The sequence below is a fragment of the Artibeus jamaicensis genome, unplaced genomic scaffold (genome assembly GCF_021234435.1).
Source record: "Artibeus jamaicensis isolate MK-2021 breed Jamaican fruit bat unplaced genomic scaffold, CSHL_Jam_final contig_447, whole genome shotgun sequence".
NCBI lineage: Eukaryota > Metazoa > Chordata > Mammalia > Chiroptera > Phyllostomidae > Artibeus > Artibeus jamaicensis.
Window position 1 is genome coordinate 3308119 of NW_026521834.1, and position 15595 is coordinate 3323713.

Consider the following 15595-nt stretch of genomic DNA (forward strand, 5'->3'; position numbering starts at 1 on the left):
GGCTGTTTTTATCGTTTATTTTCTCATTGCCTAACTCTGTAAACTCCGTACCCACAAGGCTGGATTGAGTTCTCTGACCACCTGTTTGCTGGCCTGGCCAGCAGGCGTCTCCCTGGGCCACATGGCCCGCACTCCTGCCCCTAGTCTGGTTTCATGCAAACTCTAGTGCCTTCTGCCCCCTCTGCTCTGTCGGTCCCTTTCCATGTCCATCCCTGGACCTCCCTCCCCCCCCACCTCAGTTTATCTCTGTTTCCCAACAGGTGTTTCGGGTTGGCTCTGGGGTTCAACACTGAGCAAGACGTGGAGCTCACAGGCTGGTGGGGAGGCGGGCGATGAACAAGTAATGACAGGTATGAGGAGTTTTATAGAGGATGGAACCACATGCACAGGGCCTGGGTTCAAAGCACAAGCCGGAGACGGTCTCCCGTTTCTTCCGCCTGTTCCCTGCCCTTGGTTCCCAGGAGGTCCATCTCGCCTTCACTTCTTTCATCTCGAATCTCTCCGTTGCCCTCTGTCTCTTACATACAGGCAGCATAGCCTGGCGTTAGGAGAGGCTTTAACGCAACATGTCTGGGTTTGCTGCCTGTGGGGCTTTGGGCGAGTTGCTTCCCTGTTTGGATTCCACTTTCTTGGGAGGTAATCAACAACCCTCTCTTGAGGGCAGTTGTGAGGATTAAATGAAACACCACGTATGTAAAGCATCAGCATAGTTTGGGCCCCTGTTGGGCACCAGTAAAGACTGTGGTGAAGAGCAGGGCAGTGGAGTGGGGGTGGGAGATGTGGTTTCTGGGCCTCTGCTTTGTCATCTGGAAAATGGGAAAAGGTGAGGGTGAGGTGATGGTAATTCCTCCACTGGCCATCTCACGGGAGGGTCGCGGGCATTGGCTGGAGCTCGGGAGTGGACAGGGAGAGAGCTGTGACCTGCCGGGCTGAAGCACACTCTGCTGTTCGGTGGGCGTGTTTCGGAGGGGTGGGCTGGGGCAGGCGAGGGGAACCCGCCTGCACAGGTTGAGCTCAGGGGGTTTTCTCACTATCAGGAGACCCAGAGAGACGGCCCTTCTGGCCGGCCTCCCTGCCCACTGCCTCCTCCCTGCAGGCCAGCCCTTGGCATGAGGCCTGTCAGCTCCTGAACCCTCCTATCAGCGGGGATTTAATTACTATAATGTAAGGAGTGTGGCTCAGGGCCTTCTGGCAGGGGGAAACATTTGTCTTCTCACTGGGAGAATAAGAACTGATGGGAAGGAAAGAAAATGTACCTTCCCCTAAAGTACCCGCGGCTGTGGGGCTGCCAGCAGCTTTCCTGGGGTGGGGACAGAGGAGCCAGGGTGGCGGGGAGGGGGCGCAGTGACAGTTCAGGGGCCCTGGCAGTTGCCTTTGCCTTCCATGGGATGACTCAGCTAAGCTGCCTCTGTGTCCCCAGTGACCTGGTGACAAGTCATTCTGCCACTCAACAGCCACATATCGAGCTCCTACTATGTGCCTGGCACTGTCCTTGAGGAAGTTTCCAGCCTTGCAGGGAGCCCAGGCAGGAAGCGGATGACTTGTTCATTCGCCAAGTGGTTACTGTGCACCTCTTCTCTGTAAGGACTATTCTAGGCACCACAGATCAGCCAAAAAAACCCACAAAAGATAAAAATCCCTGGCCTCTGGGAACTTACATTATAGTAAGTAATGCTGATGGTAAACTATTTACATTAGTTATTTATTATGTCACATGGTGATCAATGTGAAAAATGAAGCCGGGACAGGCAGAGAATGTGGAGGAAGGGCTGATGATTTTCCATGTGTGCAGGGCAGGCCTCGCTGAGGGGCGACAGCTGAGGGAAGGTCTCTGTGTGTGGGGGCTGGAGTGGCACTGGGTTGGGGGGGCGGCAGGGCCTTGCCGTGCCCCGCAGGCCCTGGCAGCTCCGTGCGGTGGAGACAGAGGGTGAGCTGTGTGTGGGGTTTTATGCTGCCCGGCAGTCACATTGAAGAGAGTAAAAGGAGAAATGTGAAATTAACGTTAATGTCTTTAATTTAACCTAAAATAGTACAAATATTACCATTTTGGCATGTAATTGGTGTAAGAAATTCCTGAGATAGTTTGCATTCTGGTTTTCATACTGAGCCTCTGAAGCCCGGCGTGTACCTTACAGGACGTTTCCATGGGAAACACTGACCTGGACCTGCCTTTGGAGTCCGAGAAACAGAGGGGTGGGAGCGGCGAGGTGGCGCGCGAGAGGCGGCTGGCTCCGTGGACTGCGTGGGAGGAGGGCGTACTGATGAAGTGACTGTGGGGCTATGGTGGTGTTGCAGGGGTGCGGGGAGGAGAGAAAGGGGAAGTCAGGGATGAGGCCAAGATTTTGGCCCAACAAATGCAGGGATGGAGTTCATTGGGATGGAGAAGACTGTGGAAGAAGCAGTTTGGGGGAGAAAATGGGAGACTGGGGTTGGACTTGCCAGGTGTGCGGGTGTCAGTTTTAACACAGTGAGTAGTGTGTGCCCCAGGCACCGAGAGCTTCTGCCTGGGCCCCTGTACAATGGGAGCGGCTCCCTTCACATTGCACAGGACAGTCGCAGCATAGCTGGCCGTATTTTTAAAAAAACATTCAAATAAGTTCTTTGTGTCTCTTGTACCAAAGGTGTTCACTTTTCAGAGGTCACTGGGAGGCTGACCTCAGAGCAGTTTGATGGCTAGGAAGAGTCACACAGGGTCAGAAGCTCCCCAAGGATGGCTGGGGAGCCTGCTCTTATGGGAAGTTACTGAAACAATACAGAACGCTGAAGACATGCATTCTGAATTTTCCCGCTTCAGCTCTCCAGGGGTGTTGGGGGAGGGATTAGTACCGAAGTGCCGAGAGGTTGGAGCGACCTCCTCCTCCAGGCCTCACAGTGGGGAGCAGGAGAGGACCAGCCACTAGGGATCCCCAGCCTAGTGTCCACCAGCCAGGGCTCTTGGGGACCCTATGGGGAGCCGCCTCACCCGTTTCCTTTGCGGTTGGGGGGGGAGTAGGACAAGGGTGCAGGAATGGCCTTTAGGGTCTTCTCCCGACCCTACCAGTGCCTGGTGCTGGGACCTAGGCCTGGAGGGTGACATCTTGGGTGGGACCTCTTGACCAGGCCGCCCCGTTTTGGCAGCCTGGGCCTTCTGGCTTGGGTCCAGATCTGAACCCTGACCCTGCCTGGCTGTGGGACTCGGTGATCTAATCTCTGAGTCCATTTGCCCGTCTGCCGGAGCGGGTGGGGGTGATGGTGCCTGCTTTGCAGGAGGTTTGTGAAGTGAAGCTAATGTCAACCTTAGCACAGGGACGTGACACTTAGCAAATACTGCTTCCCTCCTGCCTCCCGTGGTGAAGGCAGGGAATGCCCGTGGGTGGGTGGTTCTGCCCAGAGCGGAGGAGCCGGTGCGAAAGGCAGCATCCAGGCTGTGTTGGATGAGGGTGCCCAGCGAGTAGCGTGAGTAGAAGAGGAAGGAGCTCGTGCCTGACTGGGGTAGAGGAAGAACGGTGGGAAGGCTCTCCCGCCTTTCAGGGTACCGGGGATCTAACGGTGCTTTTGACTGGGGGCCTCAACCGGGCCATTCGATCCCCAGGGGGACATGCAGCAATGTCTGCAGACATTTTTGGCTGTTGCAGCTGGGGGAAGGATGTTCCAGGCATCTCAGGGATAGACGCTGGGCAGAGGTTGGCCAGCCCTGGGTAGAAGGAACTGAGGACCAAGGCTGGATGGGCCATGCTGAGCCCATCTGCAGTAAGGCTGCTGTTTTGAAAAGTTCTTTCCCAGTTCTAGCTAGTAAGGGTTGTTTCCAGGGGTGCTGTTAAACATTCTACAACTCACAGGACAGTCCCCACAACAGAGAATTAACCGGCCGTCGCACCGAGGTTGGGAAACCCTGCTGTGGATGACTCATTCTCACAGGCTCGTTGCAGGACAAAAGCGAGTGCAGACCGGGCTGGTTATCAGCTTCACTGTGCTTTCTAACCCCTTTCTTCCCCCACCCTTCCCTCAGGGGCAGCCCTGTGTCATCCAGGGCTGGGGCCACGAGTCAGAAGCTCTGAGTTCAGGTCTGCTCAGGGAAGGGTTCCTCACTTCAGTCTCCAAGTCTTTCACTCTGACGGGTCTCATCTGGAAAGGGGCCATGGTGTGGACCAAACGGGAGCCTGTGTGGAGAGGGTGCTTCGTCAGCTGCGATATGCTGGCAAACGGGAGGCGGCGGGGTGATGGACGTTCTGCCCGACGTGAAGGGTCCTCGTCGGAGTGCGAGAGCCCAGGGGGTCCTCTGCTCGCCTGGGACTGTGGCTGTTCCCAGGTCTGCTCCATCCTGCTTCTGGTTTTGTGTTTCCTTGATCAAGTGGAGATAAGTCTCCATTTGGGGAAGATGGAATATGCAGGAAAATGCAGGGCTATTATTTCTGTGCCGTGTGAGTGGGAGACAAAGCCAGGAGAGTGGCAGATTCCCTGGCAGGGGAGGGATGGCTGAGCGTGCCAGCCCGGGCATTGCTAGCACCCTTTCAGGGCGAGTGGGCCAGGGCTCCTCAGCGACCGCCGCAGGAAGTAAATATTTCTTCTGAGCTCAAGACTAGACGGGAAAAGATGGGACTTGCTGGAGGGGAAGGATCTGCACCCATGCACTGAGGTTCCAAGGACACGCCGCGGGCAGGCCTTCACTGACACCGTTCTGTGCTGGGCACTGGCCTCGGAAATGTCGGGGGACACAGAGATGGACAGTGCATGTTGAGGGGGTGGCCTGCCTGCCAGTGCTCTGTGGAGAGGTGGACTGTGACAAGTGTGTTGACGTGGTACAGGGCCACACTAAGGGCACGTCTGTGACCTTTCATGTCTAGAGTCTTCTGAGAGGAACTGGGCTGGGCCTTGAAGGAAGGTGGGGTTTCACGAGGCGAGAGGGAAGGAGGATTCCAAGCTGAAGGCACAGTCTGGGCAGATGCCCAAAGTTGGAGAGTGCCAAGTGTTCTCAGGAGGGGCAAAGGAGCTAAGTTTTCCTGGAAGTGTTGGGAAGAAGCGGCTGGAGACGGTCGCGGACCCTGCAGAAGACGGGTGACCACAGGAGGAAGCTCCAAGTAGGGAGGCCGGTTGGAAGGTTATTGCAGTCGCTCTAGAGAAGACGTGAAGGCTCGAACCAGGGGAGGTGTGGGAGCAGGTGGTGTGCTGGGCCTCATGCCCCCCCCACCCGGATAACTAGGTTGTGCGAGACGGTGGGGAGAGAGCTGCGGCCTGATCCTCTCACCGCGCAGCTAAAAACCAACCAACCGACAATAACAAACAAACAAACACGCCCTTGCTGGGAGGGTGGGAAGCTCCGAGCACTGGCCAGCCTGCCAGTCCCAGGGGGAGGGGGGCACAGCGCCCACGCCAGCCACCCTGGCCGGGGGGCTTTCCTTCTGGAACCCACAGGGCTCGGTTCTGGCCTTCTGCCAGGCCTGAGGGAGATGGAATATACCCTCTTCCTGCTCATTTTCAAAGATATAGGAGGAATGGCAGCCGAGGGTCGGAGCCAGCTATGCTTGGGCTCACATCCTCGCTCCGGTGGCGACAGGCTGTGTGGTCGGGCAGGCCGCCTGGTCCCCGGGCCTCAGTGTCTGTGTGTGTAAAGTGGGGGTGATGATGCTGAGCCACGAGGTCGTTGTGAGAGAGGATGAAATAAGAACACAGTGCGATGTTCTTAGTTCAACAAACAGCCACTACATTTAATGAACAAGACATGGCACAGACTGGCCCTGCCAGGTGGGGAGAGACAGGACTGTGTTGTCTTTGAAGGAGGTGGAGACCCGGGGACTCGTGAGGTGGTGAGCTCTGGCCTAGCTCTGAGGGGCCCGAGGAGCCCCAGGAGCATGTCTGAGGCATGTCTGGGCACGCGGCTCCTGTGAACAACCCTTCCTAGCCAACTGGAAATGAGCTTTTCAAAACACTGGCCTCACTGCCAGTGACCCCAGGGCGGTGCCCAGGAGTCGGTTCTTGTGGCCGACCCAGCCTCAGTCCGCAGTGCCTCAGTCCGGAGCCTGGACAGCCTCTGCCCTGGGCTCTGGCCGGCCCTGCTGGGGCTCCAGAGGGAAAAGGGTCCCAGATCTGGGACTTGGCCTTCACGTGGGCTTGGCCTCTTCCCCCTCAGACGTGTGGGCTCTCACAACATGGTGTTGGGGCCGAACAGCATCCGGGCCACGCCGGCACTTAACACACGTGCACCCCTCCTTCAGCAAGTACGGTCGGCAGTTAGGGCGGGGCCGCCCCAGGGCGGCTGGAACGCCCGCACTTCCCAGCTGTGGGGAGTCGGGTGCGTGCGGGGAGCCGGTGCTGCTAAGGCCACACTTCCCCTCTGCCCTGGCTGCCCGTTCTGCATCCCTTTGCCCTCTCTTCTCCGGGGATGGAACCCATCTCTTTGGAAATGGCTGCGGCTGCCTCCAGATGGGCGCACCTCAGGCAGGGGGTGGGCCGCCCCTGCGTGGACAGTGAGGGGCACACTGTATGGAGAGTGAAAAAAAAAGTAAAACTGACTAACAGTTGGTCTGCTTTTTCTTTTCTTTTTTAAGATTTTATTTACTTAGCTTTAGAGGGGAAGGGAAGGAGAGAGGGAAAGAGATATCAGTGTATGGTTGCCTCTCATGCGTCCCCTGCTGGGACCTGGCCTGTAACCCAGGCATGTGCCCTGATTGGGAATCGAACCGCTATCCTTTGGTTCACAGACCCGCACTCAATCCACTGAGCTACACCAGCCAGGGTGGTCTGCTTTTTCTTATCACTGTTTGCTGCCTCTTAGAAATACTGCCAGTGATGGAACCCTCCTCCTCTGGGGACAGATGCGCCATTCCCTGCCCTTGGTGTCGCCCTGCCTCCTGGTCGTCCAGAAAGGGGCCCAAGAGGGAAACTCACTGGGCCCTGCCGAGGACGAGAGATGACATGGAGAGTGAGCCATTTATAGCTGCAGTCGGAGTGTGAGTTTGGAGCCCCGGAGCCCCCCCAGGCAGTGAGGGTGGACAGAGTGGTGGTGAGCTGCTGCGGGCAGTGCGGGTGAGGGCTGGGAGCTCAGGCTGGGGGCACTGCCCAGGCCCTCTGGACACGGGCAGGAAGAGGGTGCATTCTATTTCCTTGGGCTTGGCAGGAGGCCAGTGCTGAGCCCTGTGGCTTCCAGAATGAAAGCCCCCTGCCTGGGGTGCTGGTGCCAGCTGGTGTGGGCGCTGTGCCACCCTGTTCCCCCAACCTGGGGAAAAGGAGCCAGGCTGCCCTGGGGCTCCAGAGCTGGTGGGGCTTGGGGAAGCAGGAGGTCTGCAGCGGCAGACAACGCTCCACCCTGGTGACCAGGATGTGCGTGGGGAGCAAGCCCACCTTGGGGTTTATTACCGTTATTTAAAGAGGTTTCCTTGCAGGGCTGCGGGACGGGCCCATGTGGACGGGTTGTGGGGGAACCTCTCTCAGCTGGAGAGGCTGAGTGGGTGCAGGGGAGGAGAGTGTGTCCCTGGGACTGGCTGGGGCACTGGGCCCTGGGACCGTGTGGAATGGGGGTCCGGTGGTGTTTGGCCCCTTTTCTGCTTGAACCCCTTGGAGTGTTCCTTGCCAGGGAGCAGCGAGCCTGGATCTGTTCTGGAGTCAGCCACCTGGGCGCCTGCTATTTCTGGAGCAGATGGGGTTTAGTGAGGATGGGCCTCAGTGGCAGGGCCCCGACTGTGGGGAGAGCAGAAACCTTTGGGACTTGGGGGAATTGGGGCACTCCTCCGGATCTGCTCCCAGAAGCAGGTGCGCCTGGTTCTGTTTGGAGCTACTCAGAGCCAGAGAGTGGGCTGCTCCAGGGCTGAGCAGCCGGCTGCGCTTAGCCCTTCGGCACTTCCCAGAAACCCGTGGCATCGTCACAGTGCTGGCTGGCTGTGCAGAGCTGGCAGGGTGCAGCACAGGAACAGCAAACAGGTTTTATCTGGATGTCAGTTCTGAACAATTGGTATGAGCTTCTGGAAGGGTTGTGTTGAGAAGGATTCTGAGGCACAATCTGAGCTTGGTGGGAAGAGTGCTGTGATTGACTTGTGGTGTCTATTCTGGGCAAGGAAGGATGGTAGAGTGGCTAGGCGTTTGCCATCCTTGGTGCAGTGAAAAGAATTAGGAGAGCCTGTGTTTGATCTCGCGTGAGTAGCCTCTACCTCTCTGGGACCTGGCTTCCTGCTCTAAAATGGGGGTAAAAGTGTTGCTTTTCCAACCTGACAGGCTTAGGTGGGGCCTGAGAGTGGAGTGAAGGCCCTTCGTGAGTCTGGAAAGTGACGCAGGTGCAGAGTGGGGTTCTTTGTTACTGAATCACTCAGGAACCCAAATGACCTAAAAATGACGTCTGCAGTCCCTACTTCCTCTGCCTCACCGAGGACCATACCACCCGCAGTCTGTGCGCACAGGCACGGTGCGGCGCCGTGCAGGGCCTGGCGCCCGGGCCCCTTGGAGGCACTTGGCCAGCGTGGCCAGCGGGGAGTCACTTTGTTTCTCTCAGACCCTCTCCCCAGCTTAAGACACAGAGACCAGTTTTGTGTTTAATGAGAAAAGGACAGAAGACCTCTCCCATTGACTCTTATTCTCTATTAAAGATAGTAAAATTACTTTATAAAGTCGGAAAGCCTGACAAGAGCACATGCTAATAATGCATAAATTATGGAAATCTGTATAGTCACTTGATTTGCATAATGAAGGGGCTGGAGCAAGGGTTGGGGAGGGGAAAGAGTGGGGGTGAGGGTGCCTGCCCAGATCTGCATAATGGGGGACACCATTCTCTTCTCCTTCCTCACCCTTCCTGGTCTTGAAGGTGGCCCACCCCTCAGCTTTCCCTGCTCGCCCCGTGTCTGTCCCTCTGCCACCTGGCTTCTGTCCGTGTCCCCCCCACCCCCGCCCCGACAGGGGCTGTCACCGAGGCAGGGGCTCGCCACCCTGTGCTCACCTCTCATGTGGAACTGGCTTCATTAAATCTCTCAGCCGCGCCTCCGTGTACAGGCAGCCTCTCCTGAGAAGTCCCCTGGGTCATTATTTTTACAAACGTCTGTCTCACTGAGATGGTGGACTTCGTTAAGTACCGTCTGGAGTTGTAACTATTGCCAAGTGCCTTTTTCTCTGGCTTGAGGGAAGGAGGGAGCAAAGATGGTGGGGAGGAGGAAGCTCCTTACCTGGCCTTGCTGCTGTCTCTCAGGCTGTAAAGTGGGCTCCACCTTTGCCTGTCCCTCCCTGTCTCCCTGGGCCCTCGCTAACCTTAGGACTGAATTTGAAGAGGGCAACTGAGGCCTGACCCAGTGGGTGTTGCTTGGAAGCCTGGGCAGGTGTGGCTCTGACTGGAGGGGTTCAGCCGTGGAGGTGGCTGGTCCCCGGCGTGTGTGGTGGCACAGCAGCCGGCTTCCCCAGAAAGCTCTTGTTCTGGGGAGGAGCGCACTCTGCATGGCAGATGCAGGGACCAGCCCCGGTGGAGCGTGGAGAGGGAAGTCTAGCTTCTGCAAAGGCTGAGCAGACTGTCAAGGCCGCACACAGGCCAGGGTTCAACTCAATTGGATGTACTTTCTAAGTGCTTAGCTCTGTGGGCCGCAGCTCATTCTAGGTGCTGGGACCATGGGGATAAAAAAAATCCCTCAGTGCCCCATTTACTGAGGTCCTACCCCTGGCTCAGGCCCTGTGCTGTGCCGCTTGTTTAAATGAGTCACCTCAATGTTTACAACAACTTTATGAAGTCACTATTTCTCTCTTTTATAGATGAGTAAATTGACGCTTGGTCGCAAAGCAGGGCACAAGCCAGGTCTTCCAGCTCCAGAGCCCATTTTCCCGCCCCCCATGCGTGGCTGCCTCTGTTCACTATGATCAGCCCCTTCCCTTGAGTGTCTCGCGGTCAGAGGAGTGAGCAGATGGGGGTATGGTGAGTGCGACGCCCGCAAGGAGAGTTTGAACCGGGATCAGAAGTAGCACGGAGCATTTACTTATTCAGGGAGGGCCAGGGACAGTTCACAGAGGGGGTGGCCCCTCAGTAACGCACAGAAGGGCAGCCAGGTTCTGACTGGCACCATGGGCAAAAGGCCAGTGTAGCTGCAGGTCAGTGGGTGGGGGCTTCGGGTGAGCAGGGTAATTCCTGCTGCTGCTCTCAGCTGCTCTTGCCCCACTCACCGTGGGGGTTGGGATGGGGTGCAGTGGAATTTAGCTCCAGCCCTGCTCAGGGGATCTTGGGAGGGACAGGCAGGCAGGGCAGGTGTGTGGTGCTGCCCCAGGGGCAACTCTCCCCAGCCCATATGTCCAGCCGGTGCACTGGCCACCCTGGCCCAGCCAGGCAGCCCTGAGAGAAAGGGTCTCTGGGTGCCTGAACTGCGTGTGGACTCTGATGCCTGAGGTGAGACCACAGCTGTTCCCACACCCACACCTTTCCAGACCCGGGAATGGGGCCACCAACGGAGCAGCCCTGGGAATTCTTTGCATTGTGGAGGACAGAGCTGGAAGGGGAGGGATCAGAGGTTCTGAGAAAGGCAGTGACTTGCCCCTACTCTCACCTGCTCGCTTCCCCCGGCACCTGCGTCAGCACCTCTCATGTGGAGCTGGCTTCATTAAACCTCCCAGCTGCCCCTCGTGTTTAGGCAGCTTCCCCTGAGAGGTCCCCCGGGCCATTATTTCTCTAAATGTCCATCTCACCGAGACAATGGACTTCGTTCAGTACTGTCTGGCCTATGGGAAGTGAGGGTGAAATGTCAGCGGGAGGAGAGAACCCCTCGCCTGACCCCACTGATGTCTCTTAGGTTCTCATCACAGGCACCCTCCTGCTGTGTTTTCCTCACACCTGGCCAACCTGGCAGGATATCTTAGGCCCAGGCTTCTTTCTGGAGACAAGTGAGATGGAAATGTCAGGTGAGGGAGGAGCAGAACCTCCAGGTCCTTCCCACACGCCCAGCCCCTGGTCTCCAGCCCTGTCCCAGAGTCCTCGTTCTTGGCCACAGTCAGGCTGCTCCACTGAGGAGCCGGGCAGAGCGGGAGAGCAGCGCATGGCAGACGGTCTTTGTGCAGGACGTTTGGAGAGGGGGGGCTCCATGTTAGAGCCACAGAGGCGTGAACTGAAATCCTGCCTCTATTGCTTCTAAGCTTTGTGACTTTAAGCAAGTGACTTAACCTCTCTGAGTGCCAATTTCCTCATCAATAAAATGGGGGTAGTAATAATACCTACTTCAGTGGTTCTCAAACTTTGCTACATTTTAGAAAGACCTGGGATCTTTTTAAAAAATGCTGATGACTAGTTGCCAGCTTCTGACCTTCTACCTCACTGGTGTGGGAGGCAACTTGGGTATCGGGAGTTTTAACAACTCCCCAGGTGATACTAATAGGAAGCAAAGGCAGGACCCACTGGCGCAAGGTCAAAGGGGCCTTGCAGGGGTGATGCAGACACGTGGGAGAACTCGGTGCATGGAGGCGATGGCATTTTTTAAAAATTATTTGCTTTTATTATTATTTTTTAATTTTTTTTATTGATTATGCTGTTACAGTTGTTCTATTCCCCCCTTCATTCCCCTCCACCCTACCCCCCCATCCCCACCATTACCCTCCTTTAGTTTATGACCATGTGTCTCAATTCCTTTAGATTCTATATTTCCCATGCTATTCTTGCCCCCCCCATCTATTTTCTATCTACTGTCTATGCTACTTATTTTCTGTACCTTCTCCCCCCTTCTCCTCCTCCCACTTCCCTGTTGCTAACCCTCCTTGAGATCCTCATTTCTATGTTTCCACTCCTGATCTAGCTGTCCTTTTAGTTTGCTTTTGTTTTAGGTGTGGTTGTTAATAACTGTGAGTTTGTTGTCCTTTCACTGTTCATGTTTCTTTAACTTCTTTTTCTTAGATAAGTCCCTTTAACATTTCATATAATAAGGGCTTGGTGATGATGAACTCCTTGAATTTGATCTTATCTGAGAAGCACCTTATCTGTCCTTCCATTCTAAATGAAAGTTTTGCTGGATAGAGCAATCTTGGTTGTAGGTCTTTGGATTTCATGACTTGGAATACCTCTTTCCAGCCCCTTCTTGCCTGTAAGGTCTCTTTTGAGAAATCAGCTGACAGTCTGATGGGGACTCCTTTGTAGGTGACTGTCCCCTTAGCTCTTGCTGCTTCTAGGATTCTCTCCTTCATTTTAATTTTGGCTAATGTAATGATGATGTGCCTTGGTGTGTTCCTTCTTGGGTCCAACTTCTTTGGGACTCTCTGAGCTTCCTGGATTTCTTGGAAATCTATTTCCTTTGCCAGATTGGGGAAATTCTCCTTTATTATTTGTTCAAATAAGTTTTCCACTGGTGGCTGTTCCTTCCCCCCTTCTGGTACCCCTCTAATTCTGATGTTGGAGTGTTTAAAGATGTCCTGGAGGTTCCTAAGACTCTCCTCATTTCTTTGAATTCTTGCTTCTTGACTCTTTTCTGTTTGGCCATTATTTGCTTTCTTCTGGTCCACTCCATTGATTTGAGTCCCAGTTTCCTTTTCATTGCTATTGGTGTCCTGTGCAATTCCATTCATTTCAATTAGTTTCGCCTTCATATATTTGTCTAATTTGTCGGTATAATCAACCAGTTCTGTGAGGATCCTGATGACCAGTGTTTTAAACTGTGCGTCTGAGAGTTTTGCTATTTCTTCATCGCTTAGATCTATGGGCTCTGGGGCTTTGAGATCTTGCGACATTTTTGGTCTGTTCTGGCCCTTTAAGTGTGAGAAGCGGTGCCTTGGACTCCCAGGTCGCTGGGTTGTGACGCTGTATGTGGGGGCGTGGTCAGAGCGGTGAAATGGCGGCCCCCTCTGCTGTCTCTCACAGCTGGGTGAGGAGCAGCGCCTTAGGTGGTTCCCCTGGGCCGGGCCACTCAGAGTCGCTGGGTTATGAGGCTGTATGTGGAGGTGGGGTCAGAGCAGGGAAATGGTGGCGCCCTCCACTGCCGCTTGCCGTGGGGACCCGCCGAGCCCCGGTCCAACCGCCCACTCCCTCGCCTGTCCATCCGCGCACAAATGCGCGACCACAGTCAACATGCAGCACCGCTCCCCCGCTGTCTCCCCCGCAGTTGCTCGCCTGGCGGCTCGCTCGGTGGCTCACTAGGTCCAACCCTGCACCTGGATTCCGCGCCTGAGTCCGTCTGACCGAGACCTCCTGTGCAACCCCGCTTCACCAGCCGCTGGTTTCGCCCCTTACCGGTCAGGCTGAAGAATTTGTTGTTAACGGACTTCCGAAAAGTTCAATTTTCCGTGTTCTGGCTATGTTTTCTGTTGCTAATATTTAGTTGTCTCTAAACTTGGTTGTGTGAGAAGGCACGGCACATCCACCTATGCCTCCATCTTGGAGGAAGTCCTTCGGCGATGGCATTTTATCCGCCTCCCTGCCTCCCCCCCACTTACTGGAGGGGTGGGTGGGAGTGGGGGCATTCCCATTACTCCATGGTCGGACCCCCAAAGTGGCAGTCAGTGCCCATCTTTATAGAAAAGCCTCTTCCCGACCCTCCCAGTGCCTTTGCAGCCCCAGGACAGCCTCAGTCTCCCCGAGAGGCCCCAGAAACTCACGATTAGATAGGGTTCCCAAGAGGGGAGCCCATGATCAGACCTCCTGAGTCTCCTCTTGGTGGCTTTGGGGACCGAAGGGCTGGTCTCTACAAAGGCCTTGGGGAGTCAGAGGCCTGTGATGCTGGCCCGTGCTGCGCCCAGCCTGGATTTGGTGGTCTGATTTGGGGGGGGCTCAAGGGAGGAGGGTGCTGGTGGCACAGAGTAGGGAGGGGCTGCTTCTTTGGCACAAGTGGAAGCAACCTGAGGTGGAGGCTGTGAGGGGAGACACATGTCCTCGGGTCCCTTGGCTGTCCCCACAGGAAGCTCTGCCTCACTGGGCTGACAGGAAGGAAATGACTCTGCCTTTTGGGGAGACCGACTGACTGCACGGAGGGGACAGGCGTGTGCTCGCAGAGTCCGATTATCCACACACAGCTCTTTCCCCTCGGTGGTCGCTCCCCATTCATTTTCCTTGGAATGGCGAAGATTGACTTTCACTAATGAGGAGCAGTGAGAGGGAGGCGAGAGGGGCCCTGCGAGACTTCAGGAGGTGGGAAGCCTTCTGCCTTCCATCAGCATCTTTCTTACCCAGCTGCCAGCTTTGGGGAAATGGAAGGCGACCAGCATTTTGTGGTCTCACGTGCTGCTTTTTCCTCCATTCCCAGACCACACCTTCACAAATGCCTTTGATTTCTGCTTCTTTTACCAGCCCCAAACACAATGAATCTTTTAATAGCACAAGGCCTTTTGGATCTCTAATCAATCAGTTGCCAAATCCTCTCCAAAGTACACTCAGAATAGATGCTTTAAATAAAATATATTATCTTTAAGCCAGCGTAAACCTGTGAAATTTGTACATTTCTTTTAGAGCATCTCTACAAATTTTACAATATTGAAATCACCACCCAGTGACCTTTCAGGAAATACTAGATAAATTGCAAGAGACAAGTAGACAAACCAAACTGAGAAGCACAATTTTCAACGCCTTTCCTGCTCAGTTCTCAGGCTGAGTTTTTGAAATCCCTGTCTCCCCATCTGCCCTTCCCCAGCCCTGTGACCACCCCACCCTGGAGGATTCCCTGCTTCCCTGCTCCTGCAGGAACCGGTGGCCCGGGTGCCTTCTGAGAGCCACTTGAAGCTTGGAGAGGCAGCTCTGGTATGTGGCTTCTGGCACCTTGTCCTGTCTGTGTTTGTCTCTGCACTTCATCCTTCAAAACACTCCCACTAGTGGCCAGAGCCACCGGAATGCCCTTGGGGGTGGCTGGGGCTGCTTTGGCCAGGCCCCGATGCTCTGTTGGCAGAGACAGGGAGTCCCCGGCCACACTGAGGCCTGCGTCCAGGGCCCTCCCTGTGGAGTGTTCTTTGTGTTCGGGCCAGCCCTTGGTTACCACCTTCGCCCCAACCAGGTCACGTCCCCTCTGAAGACTTGCTGCAATAGGCACCTTCCCTCCCTGGTGGTATGCAGGGGATATCAACCAGGTGTAATGGCCCGTTCATACTTTGTGTAGGAAAAACAGAATTTGGAAGGCAAGTGGGCTGTAAAATCACGTGACTCAGAGTCCCCGAGGGGTCTTCCGGCAACTCGCCACTCAGCGTCCAGGGTAGTAGGCCCTGGGGACGAGGGGCAGTGACGGGCTGGTGCCTGTTTCCCGGAGCCTATTAACTGGGATTTACTGGGTGGCAGTGGCCACACGTCGACAAGCTCACTTCACGGGTAAGTGAGCTCATTTACCAGCCCGGTTGCTTTGCCATCAACACTCAGTGAGCTGCGTTCAGGTCCACCAGAGGAGGTAGTCACGTCCCCCGGGTCTCAGCTGCTGTTTTCCCAGCAGAGATGCACCTCACATGACTCGTGGTGGTGGCTGAGACCCACCAAGCTCCCACACGGGGATGGAGAGAGATGAGAGGGAAAACAAAGGTCCGAGCGCATCCCGGCCCCGTTTGCCCTTCCTCAGGCTCAGTAGCACTTCGAGGAACATAAGCAGGCACTGTCAGTGCTGCCCGGGGGCTCATTCACTTCTTAATTTGATAATTAATTTTTTGAACATTAATGGCTTTTTTGCACTATGCTGGGTGTGGGGGTGGGGGAAAAACTAAAGATGAAAAGAGCTGG

At 55.5% G+C, this 15595-nt stretch overlaps 1 protein-coding gene across 11 annotated transcripts in view; it reads left to right on the forward strand.

Moving 5' to 3' along the window:
* KCNN3 (potassium calcium-activated channel subfamily N member 3) overlaps positions 1–15595 on the forward strand; it is a 147728-nt gene that overhangs the window by 11828 nt on the left and 120305 nt on the right. Inside the window, exon 1 of one of the 11 annotated variants that reach the window (XM_053666281.1) lies at positions 14594–14638. The exons of the other annotated variants lie outside the window; for them this stretch is intronic. The gene's annotated coding sequence lies outside the window, so the exon portion shown is untranslated. Of the gene's footprint in view, positions 1–14593; positions 14639–15595 lie in introns of those variants that run through there. 11 annotated transcript variants of the gene reach the window in all.